The 19,404-nt window shown below is 37.0% G+C and overlaps 1 protein-coding gene and 1 non-coding gene across 2 annotated transcripts in view; both read right to left on the bottom strand.

Moving 5' to 3' along the window:
• ARHGAP21 (Rho GTPase activating protein 21) overlaps positions 1-19,404 on the bottom strand; it is a 124,718-nt gene that overhangs the window by 94,679 nt on the left and 10,635 nt on the right.
• On the bottom strand, positions 10,983-11,089 carry LOC123845053 (U6 spliceosomal RNA). The gene has a single exon (XR_006790902.1). It is a non-coding gene; the product is annotated as a U6 spliceosomal RNA (small nuclear RNA).

Raw genomic sequence — 19,404 nt, 5'->3', positions numbered from 1 at the left:
AATATTTTAAGTGCTGGCATAAAGGCCCCAAGAGACGTGATCGCATGCCATTTTTACTTTATGCTAAATTCTGCAAACTCTTCTGAGTGATGTCAGCAACTAAATGGCCTATTGTTGAATGTAAACCACAGGGAAGGCAGCCACAGCAATCCTGCAAAATCCCAAGCCAACGCAGGTCCAAAGGCACTTTCCACTGCTGGCTCACTGGATCAACTTATCCTTAGATTCTGTCACAACTCAAATATTCCTTTGGGATTAGCCAGAACGAAGTCTTGACAAGGTCCTAGACCTCAAACTAGAAAGTTTTCTAACTAATAAGTTTAGAAATTACTGCAAACCAGTTCCTAAGTACTCGATTTTTTTTTTTAAGTTTCAGCTTTGGTAAGTTCCTGATATTATGAATTTTACATGCAAAGATAATTGCAGTATCTATCTTCTTTTATTCTCTAAGTAGCCATTCAAAATCCATATTTTTACGGTAATGTAAATCCATTAGGAGAGAACTAGAAAGTGCACTGAGGAATCAATCTTATGCTGGAAGAAATAAAGACTAAATGACCTTCTCCATCTCTAATTTCTGATATGTTAGTTTATTGTATGCAAACTGAACTATGAAAATATCCTTTCACCATTCCTGAATAGACAGAATAGGACATAAAGTAAAGTACTAGAGACCCAAAAGTCCCACTTGGAACTAAATCCATGTCTCATAAACTTCTGTGCATGCCGTGGCTATGGGAGAACTGAGAAACGGTGCTGTGTTTCGGCGGGGGGAGGGGGGGAGGTTACATTTCATTTATCATTCACTACTTTCAACACTTTAGTTTTTCTTCTAAATTTCAAACAATACTAAAGAACGTTTTTAAAAGGAAAACGAATACCCACAAAGTGATTAATAGCCCTACAAGGTAATTAATTCATAGTTTTTAAAGATTCATTGATAACTAGAACAAAGCTACCATTGGGTATCTGTTTTGTGAGAGAAGCTATTATGCTGAATATGTACGATGTTACTTATGACTTAAAAAAGCAGTCTGCACCTGATAATAACAATGTTGACTGAAGGTTGAAGGGAGAAATAAGAATTTTTGTTTCTTAGGGGAGGAAATTCAAAAGCATATGACAACCATCATAAAAAAAATATACCCAGCAAAGTTTCTCTATTGCAAAATAACTATTTCCTAAAAGCCTGTCCAGGAACAGAATAAGTTAAAAAATGAACTCCATTTAATCCCATAGTGAAAGAAATCGAGAACTGTATTTCATTTAAGATGAAAAGCTGGCTAAAAAGCAACTCTTCCAAAATCTTGCCTACCTTCCTATAAACACAATATGAAACATCTCTAAAAATATAGAACATTTACTGTTTTACAATTTTATTGCTTTAATTTTTCCTTTTATTTTTTAAGTAATTCATTGTAACTACCCCTCCTCCACCACTTAAAGCTCTACAAAGTCTCATCCGTGCAACTGAAGAGTTAATTCTTGTAGAGAAATTCAGATGATCAGAGTCAAGATACGCCATGTTAAGCAAGTATTTCAACAAAAAGTAATAGTCTAAAAGATTACTTTTTCACTGGTATAGGAAGACACTGATTTTATATCCAGCATTCTCACTGATTTCTTTTTTCTGGTTTATACATTATAGCAGTTTTTAATTGAAAAGCAAAAATACATATATATTTTTATATATATATTTATCAAACAAACCTGACCACTCCATGCACAGTACAGATTGCACAATAAGCTCCAATTGTGGTTGATCATACAGTCGAAAATCCTGAACTGGGCCATGGCTGCCTATAGCACAGTCTGCATGTCTCCTCTGACTCAGCTCCTGTCAGCTCCGTAGCGCCGTTAACCAGAGCCCTGCAGTGATGGGAGCCGCAAATCCAGTCTTCCCCTCCCTTTCCTGTCTAAGCGGCAATAACTCACAGGCAGAACTACATCATCTTCCCAAACACTGGTACATTTAAATTATGAGATCATGAAGGGAAGACTTTTCACAAAAGCCTTATTCTATATTTACTATCATCTGGTTTTTAAAAGGATGATGGCGCTCTCCTTCTTTCTGGAAACCAGAGGCTAGCACTTATATACTCAATGAAGACACAACTTGGGAAGGTGGTACAATAAATCAGTGTTGGCCGCATCCCACAACAAACCAGCTCCTGATGCAAAGCTGGCGTGGCACCCGTGCCCCTCAGACTTTGTTCAATCCGAGGGGTATCCCTGAATCCTTCATCTCTCAGTACATCTCATAGGCTAACAACTCCGTAAGGTCCCTCTCGTCCTGGGTACCTTTTACGACTCTCTTGGTTCTCTCCCTACTTCTCTAACCATTCCTTCTTGAAAGAGAGCCTAGACTGTAATAAGACAGACTTCACCTCCTCAACTGCTACCTCAGGAGCTGACCTTAACTTTTGAGCTGCACTTGACTCATTTGTAAAATGGAGGTAACACCTGTCCTCAGGGGGGTTTTAGTATGAAATAAAATAACATTAACTGGGGCACCTGGGTGGCTCAGTCAGTTAAGCATCTGCCTTTGACTCAGGTCATGATCTTAGGGTCCTGGTGAGATCAAGCCCTGCATGGGGCTCCCCGCTCAGTGGGGAGTCTGCTTGGCCCTCTGCCCCTTCCCCCACTCGTGCTCTTTTTTTCTCTCTCTCAAATAAATAAAATCTTTAAAAAAAGAAAAAAAAACAGTGTCTAACAAACACCTGATAAGTGACAATTATTCATATTCTTAAGATGGGCTTCCTTTGCTGTCCACATCAGAATTCTACTTCTCATTTCTTATGCTGTCCCTAGACGATGTCACCCTCCAGACCCATTATTTTATAATTATGAATTATTTCCAAACCTTTCTTTGGCCCCACCCTCTCTCCCAAGCTCCAAATCTACATGTCTAAACTCTTGTTAATAAGCACATTCACCTCAATACCTTACACCACATGTCCCAGTTGAACTCACCTTCCCTCCCTCACAACCCGCGCCAGCTCGGTAGCCCCTCCTCTGCAGAATGGCAGCACAATTCAGCCCCTTAGTCACCGAAACAGAAACCAGTCATCCTAGACTCCTTCTTCCTTACCTCTCACATCCGTCACTAAATCCTGTCTTTTCAACGAAAACGTGGAGTGAACCTGTCCCTTTGCCAGTCCCACTGTCACTGCCTGAATTCAGACCCCCATCAACTCTCTCCTGGACTACCTCGAGGGCCTCCAGCTGGTCTCCCAAACACCCTACCTCGCTCCTTTCTGGAATCTCACCTCCAGAGGACTACCAAAAGAATCTCTGACAGTACAAACTAATCTGATGACTACCCTGCCTAAATCCCTTCCTTGCCCCTTTCTGCCTATGGCAGCATTTCCCCAAAAATGTTCCTACTTGTTCTATAGGATACAGAATGTGAATCAGTTAAGTGAAAAAAGTTTTTCAATGCAAAATAAGTTTGCGAAAAGCCGGGCTAAACAAAAAACAAAGTTGCAAGACTGCTCAGAGTCCAAGCATGGAGATTCAAAGGTTCCTGGAATGCGTGTTTTTAACTAGTTCTTGAAATCTTTAGCTTGTTCTCCTTCCTCTATCTTTCCCTTAATTGGTGGTGTTCCCTAAGGTTCTGACCTTGGCCCTCTCCTCTCATCTCTCTCAATGAGCTCATCTATTCCCCAAACTGTAATTATAGTAGACATTGGCTTAGTTGACCTCTGCCTAAATGACTTGCCAGACAAACCAAAATTCTTAATTCCTGTTGCATAAACACTGGCTGAGCCCATGGCAAGCTCAACTCTTGATGTTTGGGAAGACAGTCTCTAGCCACTTATTTCTGCTGCCACCAAATGAGACCCACACGTGACACAACCAGTTTATTTTTGCAAACCTCTTTATGTCGGTTTTACTTGTGTTACTGTTATCATGTAGCTTAGATGATACACAGACTGATGAAATATGAGTAAAAATGAGAGATGGTATTTCTGTGAAAACCTGAATGCTTTGAAAAGATTTAATAAAGCTGCTGCTCACTTCTACATTTTTTCCTTCCTTGGTCTTGTACTTTTTTCTCCAGTAAATATACTAGAAATTCACCCCAGCTGTTGCCACTAGGCATAATCAGAGACTAAGGTTGTTCCTCTGCCAAAAGATCCTTCTTTTTACCCAGCTAACTCCTACCTGACTTACCTCAACACAATCTTCCCAGGAAGACTTTCCCTGATCCCTACCCTAGGTGAGATCTGTCTGCAATATGTTTTCGTAACTCCTTGCTCTTCTCCTAAAATAATATTCATTGCACTCTATTAAAATTATGTGTTCAATGCTTTGACCTTCTCATTATTCATGTAGATCCATGAAGGCAGAGACCAGACCATGTCCGTATTTCTTCACTGGTGTATCCTCATGTCTAGCACTTAGAAGGTACTTAATAAATATTTTCTGAATGTGTTAATAAAGTGGAAGGACAATTTTAAGCATAATAGGCATCTCTGAAACTGGAAACATCAAATGTGAATCATTTTAAGATAGATGAACTTTTATCCTGGGAACCAAAGGGCCATTATTATCAATTGTGAGCAAAAACACAAATTGCTTCCTTCCTCAATGATCCTATTAAGCTGCTGGAGCAGGCAGGATTCTAGCAAAATCCCCAATACTACACTGACACCATCTATTCTATCCCCACCTTGAGATTCTGAAAAATTCAGAATTCCCCTTGGAGAGGGGAAAGAAAGGTTTCAGGCATCTGATGTTCAAAAGTTCCCAGGTGAGTGACAGACCTTACTAGTTAAGAACAACTGCACAGAAGTACATACCAAAAATAAATAAATAAATAAGACTCAGAGACTAAAGGCCCAACTATAATCAAGCTTTTATAAATCATTCCTATAATCAAGCTTCTAGAAATCATTCTTAAACACAGTGTATAATTCAATAATAATATTGTAGTAATATTAATTTCCTGGTTTTGATAATTGTCCTATGGTTACTTAAGATGTACATTAAAGAAATTTGGGTGAAGAATATAGGGCAACTCTGTACTATATTGCAACTTTTCTGTGAGTCTAAAGTTATTTCAAAATAAAAAAGTTCAGGGGCGCCTGGGTGGCTCAGTTGGTTAAGCAACTGCCTTCGGCGCAGATCATGATCCTGGAGTCCCTGGATCGAGTCCCGCATCGGGCTCCCTGCTCGGCAGGGAGTCTGCTTCTCCCTCTGGCCCTAACCCCTCTCATGTGCTCTCTCTCTCAAATAAATAAATAAAATCTTTAAAAAAATAAATAAATAAAAATTAAAAAATTAAAAAGTTCATATAAAATGGACCATAAACAACTGCAACCCAGTAGCAAGGAACACCCTTAACATCCAGATGTGATCTCAAAAAAATCATTCGCCACTAAAAGAAAGCAGGACTTCTTAGAGAAATGGCTGATTCTAAGTCCTGGGCAGGAAATGTACATAAAAGATGAGCTAGAAAACCACATTTGACAGTAAAGACAAAAGACAATCAGGCTCATGTCTAAAGGACTCAGTTGAAAACGTGAAGAGGCTGCCACTGGTCAAAAATAGGAGAACTAGAGCTGCTCTAAGAATCGAAATCTGACATAGGTTTGCATCTACGAGCTAATAATACTAGACAGATAGGCAGACAAATACATAAATACATATATACACACGCAGACCACCTCTGAAAGGAGGTGGAACTCCTTTCCCAACATACAGTTTATGCTCCTAAAAAATTAGTTAATACCTGTCTATAATCCCATATTGACACTTCTGAAATTCAAACATCCCTGAAAGTCAGAACATATTTTTGTAACTCATTGATGGCAAAACCTGCCCTGACCTGAGCTGACACGAAGCTCTGTCTAAGCTTTTATTTATTCCCCAGAGGATAAACAGTCATACATTTTCAGCAGAAATTACTGAGAGAACCTGCATTATCTGACATTTCTAAAATCTGAAAAACCCAAGAATTTTGGATAATAGATTACAGATCTGCACAAATAGCACTGGAAATAAGGGTAATGAGACAGCAGGAATCCAAAAGAAAAAAAACGGGGGAAGAAGACCACAGAAAGCAAGACCATCGACCCTGAACTGGGACCGTCTTTTTCACCTCAGGTCACTAAGGTCAAAGAAAGCTTTACAAGCGGGTAAGATCTGAGCCAAATTTTGAAAGAAGTGTGGGATTTACATAAATGACAAGACATGAGAAAAGCATTTCAGGCAAAATGGACATGAACAGACATGAAAACACTTGAGACTTCACATATATTCAAGGGACGATGGACCTGTCATTTGCTTTGAGTCAATGTTCCATGTTGGACAGTAAGACATTATGTGGAAGAAGTATACATACTTTTAAATGAACTTTTTCTTCAGAAAAACATTTCTTTTTTATATATGTTATACGGTGGCTGTCAGGATTAAATGAGGTAAATAAAAATTTTAAGGTATTTAGTAAGGGTTCAGTGTTCTCTCTTAAAACCCTAAAAAGTTATCTAAAATCTACTTCTCTCACTGTATGTTTCCAGGAAACAGACATTACAGCCTAGCACTTACCAAAAGTATATTAAGATTAAATAAAAGGCTAGTAAATGTCAATAGTATAAATACCTAAAGTGCAACAGGAATAAAGAATATTAAAAGACTGTGACACTCAAAACTAGAGACAAATAAATATCCCAAGCTAGAAATCAAAGGGCTACTAACTAACTGTTTATACATTTTTAGGCAAAAACAAGTATAAACTATACGGCTCTTTAACAACCATATCACCCTTTGCGAAGACTTAATTACTCTTTTATTTCCAACTATTAGGAATCTATTCTGATGGTCTGTATTTTTGCTCTAAAACCAAAAAATCCAATTGGCCTCTTTTCCTACTAGAGGTTTGAGACCATCTGGCAAACAAAGTCTTCTAGAAATATACACAGTTAATCTAACAGAAACAAATTCACTTTTTCCTGACCTTGCCTGTTAATATTATTTGGAGAAAAGCAAAACCACCACCATAAAAAATATGCAATGGGAAAATCAGAGTCTCTTTAACAAATGGTGCTGGGAAAACTGGACAGCTACCTGCAGAAGAATGAAACTGGACCACTTTCTTACACCATACATAAAAATAAACTAAAAATGAATTAAAGACCTAAATATGAGACCTGAAACCATAAAAATCCTAGAAGGGAGCAAAGGTAGTAACTTTTCTGACATTGGCCATAGCAAAGCTTTTCTAGATATATCTCAAAAGAAATAAAAGCAAAACTATGGGCACCTGAGTGACTTAGTCGGTTAAGTGTCTGACTCGGTTTCAGCTCAGGTTGTAATCTTGTGGTCATGGAATCAAGCCCTGTGGCAGGGTCCACGCTCAGTGCAGAGTCTGGTTTGGATTCTCTCTCCCTCTCCCTCTGCCCTTCCCCCCACTCGTGCTCTCTCTCTCTCCAATAAATAAATAAAATCTTAAAAAAAAAAAAAGCAAAAATAAACCACCAGGACTACATTACAATAAAAAGCTTCTACACAGTGATGTAAACAATCAACAAAATTAAAAGGCAGCCTACTGAATGGGAGAAGATATTTGCAAATCACATATATAGTTAAGGGCTAGTATCCAAAATCTATAAAGAGCTTATATAACTCAACATCCAAAAACCAAATAATCCAATTTAAAAATGGGCAGAAGACATCAACAGACCTTTTTCCAAAGAAGACAGACAGAGAGCCAACAGACACATGAAGAAAAATGCTCAACATCACTCATCATCAGGGAAATGTAAATCAAAAGTATAATCTGCTATCACCTCACACCTGTCAGAATGGATAAAACCAAAAACACAAGAAATCACAAGTGTTGGTGAGGATGTGGAGAAAGAGGAACCCTGGTGCACTGCTGGTGGGAACGCAAACTGGTGTAGGCACTGTGGGAAACAGTATGAAGGTTCCTCAAAAGCTTAAAAATAGGGGCACCTGGCTGGCTCAGTTAGTAGAGCATCCAACTCTTGCTCTCAGGGTCGTAAATTTGAGCCCCACATTAGGTGTGGAGCCGAATGAATGAATGAATAAATAAATAAATAAATAAGGTTAAAAACAGAGCTGCCTACAATCCAGTAATTGCACCACTGGGTATTCATCCAAAAAATACAAAAACATTAATTCAAAGGGATACATGCACTCCTCTGTTTATAGCAGCATTATTTACATTAGCCAAATTATGGAAGCAGCCCAAGTGTCCATTTATAGATGAATGGATAAAAAAGATGTGGTGTATATATACAATGGAATATTATTCCAGCCATAAAAAAGAATGAAATCTTGCCATTTGCAACAACATGGATAGAGGTAGAGTATAATCCTAAGCAAAATTAGAGAAAGACAAATACCCTATGATTTCACTCATACATGCAATCTAAGAAACAAATGAGCAAAGAAAAAAGAAAGAGAAAGAGACAAACCAAGAAACAGATTCTCAACTATAGATAACAAATATATGGTTACCAGAGGGGAATGGGGTGGGGATAGGTGAAATAGATGAGGGGGATTGAAGAGTACACTTTTCGCGATGAGAACTGAGTAATGTTAAAAAATTAAAAAAAAAATAACAACAACGAAACAACAATAACAACAAAGTTGAAAGACTCACACTCCCCACTTGCAAAACTTACTACAAAACTGCAATAGTCACTACAGTGTGCCACGCTGTAGCACAGTATAGACCTATGGAACAATGGAATAGATTAGAGAGCCCAGAAATAAATTCTCACATATGTGGTCAATTGATTTTCAATTCAGTGCCAGGACCATTCAATGGGGAAAGGATCGATTTTCAAACAAATGGTACTGAGAAAACTGGATATCCACAAGAATGAAATCATACCTGTATAGAAAAGTTGGCCCCAAATGGACCAAAGATCTAAATTTAAGAGCTAAAAGTGTAAAACTCTTAGAAGATTACACTGTGGAAAATCTTCATGACCTTGGATTTGGCAACCGTTTCTCACTTATGATGTCAAAAGCAGAGGCAACAAAAGAGAAAGATAAATTGGGCTTCATAAAAATTAAAAATTTTATGCATTAAAGGACACTATCAAGAAAGTGAAAAGAAAACACACAAAATGGGAGAAAATATTTGTTAAGTCATATATCTGATAAAGGATTGATATCCAGAATACATAAAGAACTCCTACAAGTTAACAACAAAAAACGTACCCAATCTAAAGATGGGCAAAGACCCAGCAAGCACATAAAAAGATGCTCATCATTAGTCGTTACGGAAATGCAAACCAAAACCACAGTCAGATAACACTTCATACATACACCGGCTGGCTATAATTTTTAAAAAGTGTTTTTTTAAATGGAAAATAACAAGTACTGATGAGGATGTAGAGAAACTGCAAGGCTCATACACTGCTAGTAGGAATATAAAATAGTAAGCCACTGTGGAAAAGTTTGGCAGTTCCCCAAAATTGTTAAACACAGAATTACCATGTGACCCAGCAATTCCATGTCTGAGCATATAATCAAAAGAATTAAAAACAGGGACTCAAACAGAAACTTAGGTATAATACTTATAGCAGCATTATTCACCATAGTCAAGGTGAAAACAACCCAAGTGTACATCAACAGATGAATGGATAAGAAAATATAGTATGTACAAACAAAAGAATATTACTCAGCCATAAAAAGGAATGGAGTTCTGACACATTCTCTAACAGGTGAACCTTGAAAACTTCATGCTAAGTGAAATAGGCCAGGCACAACAGGACAATTATTGTATGATTCCACTTATATGAGATTATCTACTATAGGCAAATGCATATTAAAAGCAGAATAGAGACTACTAGGGGTTAGGGGGAATGGGGAATTATGACTCACTGAGTACAACATTTCTGTTTGGGATGATGAAAATGTTCTGGGAATAGTGATAATCATTACACAATACTGTGAATGGACTTAATACACTTAATTGTATATGTAAAAATGATTAAAATGGTAAATTTTATGTTATGTGTATTAACATAATTTCTGAACCAATAAAAAAATATAATTACTTGTCATAGTTAAGGGAAATGTTACAACTTTTACCTACATAGGAATCTAGTACCACAGTAATTAAGTATAATACTTTCATAAGCAAACAAATCAACTACCTTTTTTTTTTTTTTTTTACAAACTGTATTCAGAGAAGTTTACTTATTTAGGTAGACTTCCAAAAGAATCAAAGGCTTAGATAAAATTAAATTGCCTAATAGTTGTATGCCAGTCTCATTAAACCCAAGACATATCAACATTTTGTAACTTAAAATCTACAGAACATGTAATTTTTGAATTATTTTTCATATTCAATTATTTGTAAGTTTTCAATGTTACCTACAATTAAGGAAAAAAATTAAAAATGTTCTCTATTGAAAAATAAACCTTAAGAATTTTGCTAAACTACTTAGGAGGATAAGAGAAGTCCAATGATATGATCTAACATATGATATTAGAGCTATAAATTAAAGTTTTAAGAAGTCAACTTTCTGAAAGGTACAGCAACTCTCTCCCTGACTGTTCTCAAAAAAAGCTTTGAAATCAGATCTTAGAAATCACAGAAGCTAAGAGTATTTTGATTTCCTTCTTTTAAAAAAATATAGTGGGAGGGGGGCACATGGGTGGCTCAGTTGGTTAAGTACCTGCCTTTGGCTCAGGTCATGATCCTTGGGTACTGGGATCGAGTCCCACGTTGGGCTCCCTGCTCAGCGGGGAGTCTGCTTCCCCCTCTCCCTCTGTCCCTGCCCCCTGCTCGTGCTCTCTCTCTTTCAAATAAGTAAGTAAAAATCTTTAAATATGTGTGTGTGTGTGTGTGTGTGTGTATAGTTGGAGGATTTGAGGGTGAGAGAAGACAAAACTAATATTCCAGTAGTGGCCAAGGTGTTTAATGTCAGCCATTACTTAGTTTTGTCCATTGTTTCTCATTATATTTTGTTTTTTTCCCCTTGTTTTGCATTAAAAAAAATATGAATCGCTTCACAAATTTATGTGTCATCTTTGTGCAGGGGCCATGCTAATCTTCTCTGTATTGTTCCAATTTTAGTATATGTGCTGCTCAAGTGAGCAGTGTTTTATATTTTTAATTCATATTTTTCATATATTTTAATTGAGGCATAAATATTTACGCACAATGGTTAACTCTTATAAAGCATAGCTCTTAAGTATACAGTTCATGATATGTTACAAATGCATGTATCTAAGTAATTCACCCCAACCTCAAGAGACAGAACATTTCCATCACCCCCAGGAAGTTTCCTGTGTGTCCTCCTAGTCATTCTGGAAGTCTCCTCCCTTACCCCCAGAGGCAATATTCACTTATCTTGCTATTGCTGTTGATACTCATCCATATTGCTGCATGTATACATAATCTTCTGCTTTTTATTGCCAAAAAGTATTCCACAGTAGGAATATAGGAAAACCTATCTATTTTCCTATTAATACACAAGGAGTTGTTTCTGGTTTGGAGCCATCATGAATAAAGCGGTTATGAACATTCCTGAACAAGTCTCTCGTGTGAACATGTATTTTATTTCCCTTGGGAGTAATTATGTAGGAATGAAAATGCTAGATCATAAAGTAGGTATATGGTGAACTTTATAAGAAAATGCCAAAAGATTTTTTAAAAATATTGTACCACTTTACACTCCCATCAGCAGTCTATCAGAAGTCCAGTTGCTCTACATCTTCACCAAAATCTGGTGTGGTCAAATTGTTGTGTTTTTTTAATAAAGTTTAGTGAAGTTTAACTTATATATGAGTGTACCCCTTTAAAATGTACAGTTCAATGAATTCTGGCCACTGTACACACCCACAGAACCACAGCCACCAAACAATCAAGAACATTTTCATCTCCCCAACTCCCTTCATGCTTCTTTGCAATCAAAGCCCTCCCAGCTCCAGGCAACCACTGATCTACTCTCTCTCACTATAGATTAGTTTACTCAGTTCTGCAATTTTTATGTAAGTAGAATCACGTACTCTTCCAACTCGGGCTTTTTTCTTAGCATTTTGAGATTCATTCATGGTACCGAGTGTATCAACAGTTTGTTCTTTTTAAATTTCTGAGTAGTATTCCATTACATGGATATACCATAATTTGTCTGTTGATGGATTTGGGGCAGTTTCAAATTTGGGAATACTATGAATAAAGCTGTTCATGAACATTCATATACAAGTCTTTTTGTGGACATTGTCTTCAATTCCCTTAGTAAGTCCCTAGGAGTGGGCCACATAATATATGCTTCACTTCTGAAAACTGCCAAAATATTGTCCTAAGTGGCTATGTCATTTTACATCCCTCTCACAATGTTTGAGTTCAGTTGCCCCACATACCCAATAACTCTTCGTATTTTTATTCTTCTTAATTTTAGCTATTCTAGTGGGAGTACAGTGGCAGTTCATTGTAGTTTTAATTTGCATGTTTTTCCCTACTGGCTGATGCTATTGAACATCTTTTCATGCGCTGATACACAATTCATCTATCTCCTTTTATGTAGTTCAACTTTTGCCCATTTTAAAAACTGGGTTGTCTGGAAGCAGGTCCTTGATCAGATACATGTTTTACAAATATTTTCTCCCCATCTATGGCTTTACTTTTCATCTTCTTAATGGTGTTTCACAAAGAGCACAAGTTTTTAATTTTGATGAAATCCAACTTATCCTTTTGTTTCTTTTCTGGTTAGTGCTTTTTGTGTCCTGTCTCAGAACTCTCTGTTTACCCCCAAAGTCATATATATTTTGTTCTTGACTAGAAGTTTTACTGTCTTCGCTTTTACATGTATGTCAGTGATCTAATTGGGGTTAACTTTTCTGTGATGTAAGATAGACATAAAGATTCATTCATACAAGTGGTACTTGTTCAGTACCACTCAAATCACCCCACTGAATTCAAATGATCATGTTTACATGAGTATCCCAACTCTCCACTGCCTTCCATTATTATATGTATCTATCATTAAACCAATTCTATACTACCTTGATTTTTGTAGCTTTGAGTATTATAAAATAATATAAATAATATAAAATTAATCTTTTTCAAAACTGTTTTGGTTACTCTGTGTCCTTTGCATTTCCAAATAAATTTCAGAATTAGCTTATCTATTTCTAATAAAAAAAATGTGTTAAACCTTGCTGGAATTTTAATTGGAATTGAGCTGGATTTATATAGCAATTTGTGGCTAAGTCACATCTTAATAATACTGAGTCTTCCAATCCATAAACATAGTGTATTTCTCCATTCATTTAGGCTGTCTTCAAGCTATTAAAATAATAAGGGTATTATTTTTATTTCATTTCCCAGTTGTTTTATGGAAATACACTGATTTTTGGGGCGCCTGGGTGGCTCAGTCGTTAAGCGTCTGCCTTCGGCTCAGGTCATGATCTCAGGGTCCTAGGATCGATCCCCACATCGGGCTCCCTGCTCCACAGGGAGCCTGCTTCTCCCTCTCCCACTCCCCCTGCTTGTGTTCCCTCTCTCTGTCAAATAAATAAATAAAATCTTAAAAAAAAAAAAAAGAATAGTAAAGAAATACACTGATTTTTGTACAGTAGCCTTGTATCCTTGTATCTTATGAAAAATCTGCTAGTTCTAAAAAGTGTTTTTAGTAGATCCCTTACAGTGTCTATGTGCACAATCACACTGTCTGCAAATAAAGTTTTACTTTTTCCTTCCCTTTTTCCTTCCTTCCTTTTATTTCTTTTTCATGATTTATTACATTAAGTAGAGACTCCATAATATTGTTGAATAGAACTATTGAGAGCGGACATCATCACCCTGTTCCTGACCTTAGCAGTATTCAATATTTCTCCAAGTATGATTGGATAAATTTCTTTATATTCCCAGTTTTCAGAGAGATTTTATGATGAATGAGTGTTAAATTTTGTCAAATGCTTTTTTTCTGCATCTACTGAGTGATCATATGAATTTTCTCCTTTATTGTATCTTGTTAAACTGTTAAATATGTTAATTATTAATATGTTAAAATGACAATCTTTCACTTTTGGGATAACTTCAAGTTAATCATGACATTATTATCCTCTTCATATATTGACAGATTTAACTTGCTAACATTTTGTTAAGAATTTTTGTATCTACAACCATGAGGGTTATTGGTCTGAATTCCTTTCCTTATAATGTTCTTGTTTGGTAATTACCAGGCTCATACTGGCCTCATAAAAAGGCGATGGGAAATGTTCCCTCCACCTCGTCTTTTGAGTTCGTATAGAATTGGTATGATTTCTTCCTCAAACACGTTATAGAATACGTCAATGCAGCCATCAGGTTCTGGAGTCTTCTTTGTGGGGAGGTTTTTAACTACAAATTCAATTTCTTTAACCTATATGGCACTAGTCAGATTTTTTTTTTTATTTCTCCTGTGGCAGTTTTGTATCTCTCAAGGTGTAATATTGTGATTGATAGTAAGAAATACATATTTAGTCTTCATCCCCATTCCCAGCACAGAGCTCCTAAAACCCTTGGAATTTCCTAAATGGTAAGAGTAACAAAGGTGTCTTTTGTTGTGTTAATGAGGTGACTTTTGGACGGCACCTAAGGATAGGGGCTGGTTGCCAAGAGAACCAAACCTGTGATTAGAGTTGGCTTTCAATCCCACCCCTCTGACCTCAGAGGAGGAGAAAGGGGCTGGAGCTCAAATCATTTGCAATGGCTAATCATGCAATCAATTATGCACATGTAATGGAGCCTCCATAAAAATCCAAAAGGATGGGGTTCAAAAGCTTCCAGGTTGCTGAACCCGAGAGGATTTGGGGAGAGTGGCGTGCCTGGAGAGGGCATGGAAGCTCTACACCTTTCCCAGTACCTTGCCCCATGCGTCTCCCATCTGGCTGTTCCTGAGTTATATTCTTTTGTAATAAACCAGTGATCTAGTCAGTAATATGTTTCTCTGAGTTCTGTGAGTCACTCTACCAAATTAACTGAACCCAAGGAGGGGGTGGTTGGAATCTCCGATCTACAGCCGTCTACAGCTGGTGGGTCAGGCAACAAACCTGGATTCGCAATTAGTGGCTAAAGGGTGAGGGGGCAGTCTTATAGGACTGAGCCCTTAATCTGTGGGATCTGATGCTATGGTGTTATCTCCAGGTAGACAGTGTCAGAACTGAGCTGAATTGCAGGATACCCAGCTGGTGTTGGGAGAACGGCTTGGTTTGGGAACCCACTCCTCCCATATACACAAACAGATCTGAATGGGTACAGAATCCTTACACAATATCTGCTCATTTCATCTAAATTGTCAAATTCACAGACATAAGGTTGTTCATAATATTCCCTTTCTATCTTTTTAATGTCTGCAGGCTCAGAATGATGCCTCCTCTTATTTCTGATTATCGGCATTTTATATTTTACCTATTAATAACACAAACTGGTTTCTAAAGTTTGAAATCCTTTTCAGAGACTGACATAAAGTCGCTATCTGGTCGGCTGTCAATTCAAAGCCAACTAGAAAAGACATACTGTCAAAAATATGCTAAACATTTCACCACAGTTTGGCAAAATCAAGTAGTATCCACTTTCTAAGCCATGTGTTTTTGGTATCCTTATGCATCCTGAATATATATGAAAAGTTCAGAGCCTTAAGTATCTGCCTACCTTCTCCCTAGAGATCACACTTGATCCAAACACAATGTTTCAGTAACTAGTTTAAAGTAAGAGTTAGATACAAGATTATGATCAAATAAAGACAGCCAAGAGTGGTGACAGAAGCTAAGGATTAAATAGGGAAAAATGATTCTTCTTCCAAATTCCTCACCTAAACTGAAGATAATTTGCATTATCTCTTGTCTAGAGCAGATGCAGTTCTAGTAACCATAAACTACGATTACGATATGAAGTTCTGTCACTATCTTCATCTGGGGATTCTAGTTTGGCTCATACTACCCCAAGAAAGGCTCCAGGCGTACCTAGTCTCTCCCACTAAGTCTATAGTGTAACTGTACCTACTAGTATGATTTTTAATCAACTGCACATTTTGCTAAGGCATCGCTGGTGCTCTAGGCAGCCAAAACTAGTGAGAGGCAGAAATGAAGGCAGCTAAAAAAACAAAACAAAACAAAAAAGTATATCAATTAAAAAATGGGCAAAGGACCTAAGCACACATTTCTATAAAGACATACAAATGGCCAATACGCATGTAAAGGGTGCTGAACCTCGCTAATCATCAGGAAATTGCAAACCAAAACCACAGTGAGATATCACCTCATCCTGTTAGAATGGCTATTACTAAAAAAAAAAAAAAAAAAAAAAAATGCAAACAGTGTTAGTGAAAATGGGAAAAAAAGAGACCATGGCACACTGTTGCTGAGAATGTAACCTGGTACAGCCATTATATGGAGGCTCCTCAAAAAATTAAAAATAGAACTATCATATGATCCAGCAATCCCACTTCTGGGTACTTATCCAAAAGAACTGAAATCAGGATCTCAAAGATAATATTATTCAGACTTAAAAAAGAAAGAAATCCTTCCATTTGTGACAACATGAATGAACCTGGAGGATATTATACTAAGTGAAATAAGTGAGTCGTGGAAAAGTAGATAAATACTATATGATCTCACTTATATGTGAAATCTGAAATAGACTCACAAAAGATGAGAGTACACTGCGAGGGGCTAGGAGTAGGGGAAATGGGAAGGTGATTGTCAAAGGGTACAAAGTTTCACTTATGCAAGATTCTGGAAACCTACTCCAGAGCTTAGTGCTTATAGCTAACAATACTGTATACTTAAAATTTACTAAGAGGATAGATCTTATGTTAAGAGCTCTTACCACACACACACAAAAATTGCAGTAACAATAATACAGGGGCAAGAAGAAACTTGAGGTCATGATTAACGTTTACGGTCCTCATGGAGGGAATGGTTTCATGGTGTATACTTATCCCCAAACCCACTGAGTTGTACACATTAAATATGTAAGCTTTTTACATATCAATCATACCTCAATAAAGGCATGTAAAATATTCAGAACTCTAAAATATTTGGGTATCTAACAACTAGTATAACAGGAGGAACTTTGAAGAAGCAGCGCTGGACCTCTGTTTCAACAGCTTTATATCAAAGTCAACTAGGGAAGCTGGAATTTCCTATTAACTCAGAGGCACCGTCTTTATCCTAGGAAAAGAAAGCAAAAGAGAAATCCATTCACCACTGCCATTCCTTCTTCTATTGATATATTCATACCCACTTTTTAGTGTCTCTTGAAACAGAGATTCAAGCATGGGGTCTAAACTAAACATCACTTCCTAGAAGACAAGAAATACATCGCATATATGCCATCACAGTTATCTCAAAGGCTTCTCTTAATCCTTTGAATTCAAATCATTCTCTTTTGAGATGCCTATCAACCTCGGTTATGCCTTCTTCATTTGCTTACTGGTCTCACTCTGCCAGATCCTCCTTATCTTGTCAGTGGCTTTGCTCCTTCTCCAACATCACTTTCGATGACTTCAAGAAATCCTGCTTCTTTTGCAGAATTGGCAATTGGACTCTGTGATTAGCTTACATTGTATTTGCATTGTGTTATCCAGTGCATCTCACATTCCGTAAGATTGAAAGACAAGACTGATTCAACAGACAGACAGTATAGCTGCTGGTGTTAAATGAGGAAGGGTATGTAGACAGAATTCTTCTGTTGATGATTTGTTTATTATTATTATGTTAGAATACCTTCTGAAACCCTTCATGATGTATACTTAAGTAAAGAGCACCAGAGATATATATATGAATGACAAATATGAAAGAGCACATACAGAGAGAGAATAAGTATACACATACTTTATTCCATTGTAACTTTTCCTATTCTTGATAGCTAATCCGAACAAATGACTATAAGATGCACAAGAGAAATTATTCTAACAGTTATTTGCTTAAAGAAAATATACCCTTCTGTAAATGACACTAAACAAATTGCTTTTATAATACAGCTAAAAGGTAACTATAGCTTCAATATGAACAGAGCCAGAGCTCTATCGCTTTAAAAATGTTAACTTTTGATCAACGTATAACATACACACAAAAATGTGTGTCACGTATCACTGTTGAATTTTAAAGTGCTCTTTGACATAAAGTTTATTTTATCCGAAAAGAATAATACTTCGGAATACTAATGACATGTAGAAATACATATGATTACAAACAGGAGAAAATTAATTACAATTTTAATCTTGAAATTTTCACTTGTTTAGTCATTTAAATTTTCTCTCCATATTTTTGCCTGTTTTCTTTACACTGATTTCAATTTGGTCGGAAAAATTCCAAAATCAGGGTACCATAAGAATTCAGACTTTGGAAAGAGCTATGAATGCCTTTTAGTCCTGTTTTTCTCAAACTTGGAAGGTCACCAGGGGATCTTTTTAAAAGTTAAGGCTTTTCAGTCTCACTTCCAGGGATTCTAATTCATTAGCTTAATGGTGGAAAGAAGAATCTGTGGTTTTATAAGTTGTCCAAGTGATTCTAATGATCACTCAGATTTGCCTGGCTTAAATTCCTACCAACACAGGAATTCTGTCTGTTATTCCCCAAGTGAAGGTCATCCTATCTGCAAAGAATACATTCAATCTCAGTTACCTTCTATTAAAAATTTTTTTCTTCTGAATACTGAGCTGAATAAATTGGCTCATCTATCTATCCACTGATCCTAGCTCTGCCCTCCATAGCCATACAGAATAAATCTTATCTCTTTCCCATATTACAATCCTTAAAAATACCTTTGTACAGGGGTTCCTGGGTGGCTCAGTCCTTAAGTGTCTGCCTTCGGTTCGGGTCATGATCCCAGGGTCCTGGGATGGAGCCCCGCATCGGCCTCCCTGCTCAGCGGGAAGCCTGCCTCTCCCTCTCCCAATCCCCCTGCTTGTGTTCCCTCTCTTGCTGTGTCTCTATCTGTCAAATAAATAAATAAAAATCTTAAAAAATAATACCTTTGTACAGTGCTTTCTAAGTTTCTTTTCCTCCATTTACAAAATTGGTAAGATATATGTACGTGTGTGTGTCTAAGTATGTATATGTCTATTTATCCACTATCCATCTACATAGAGAGACCCACATGTACAGAAGGGGTGCTGACCCCCACATAGTTCAAAATTTCTGTATAACTCTCTATTCCCCAAAACTTACTGTTGACTGGACACCTTACTGATGACAGAAACAGTCGATTAAAACATATTTTGTATATTATATGTATTATATAGTCTATTCTTACAGTGAAGTAAGCTAGAGAAAATATGTTATTAACAAAATCATAAAGAAAAGAAAATATATTTACAGTACTGTCTTGTTTTTGTCGAAAAATATCCGCATGTAAGTAGACCCACACAGTTCAAACCTGTGCTGTTCAGGGTCAACTGTATATATCTTCCCTGTGGGCAGAGA

Source organism: Mirounga angustirostris, unplaced genomic scaffold (genome assembly GCF_029215605.1).
Source record: "Mirounga angustirostris isolate CCGP_5_RB_7025 unplaced genomic scaffold, mMirAng1.0.hap1 SCAF_5, whole genome shotgun sequence".
NCBI classification, from domain to species: domain Eukaryota; kingdom Metazoa; phylum Chordata; class Mammalia; order Carnivora; family Phocidae; genus Mirounga; species Mirounga angustirostris.
The sequence above is the reverse complement of the archived record's forward strand: the minus strand, read 5'-3'. Positions and strand labels throughout refer to the sequence as shown.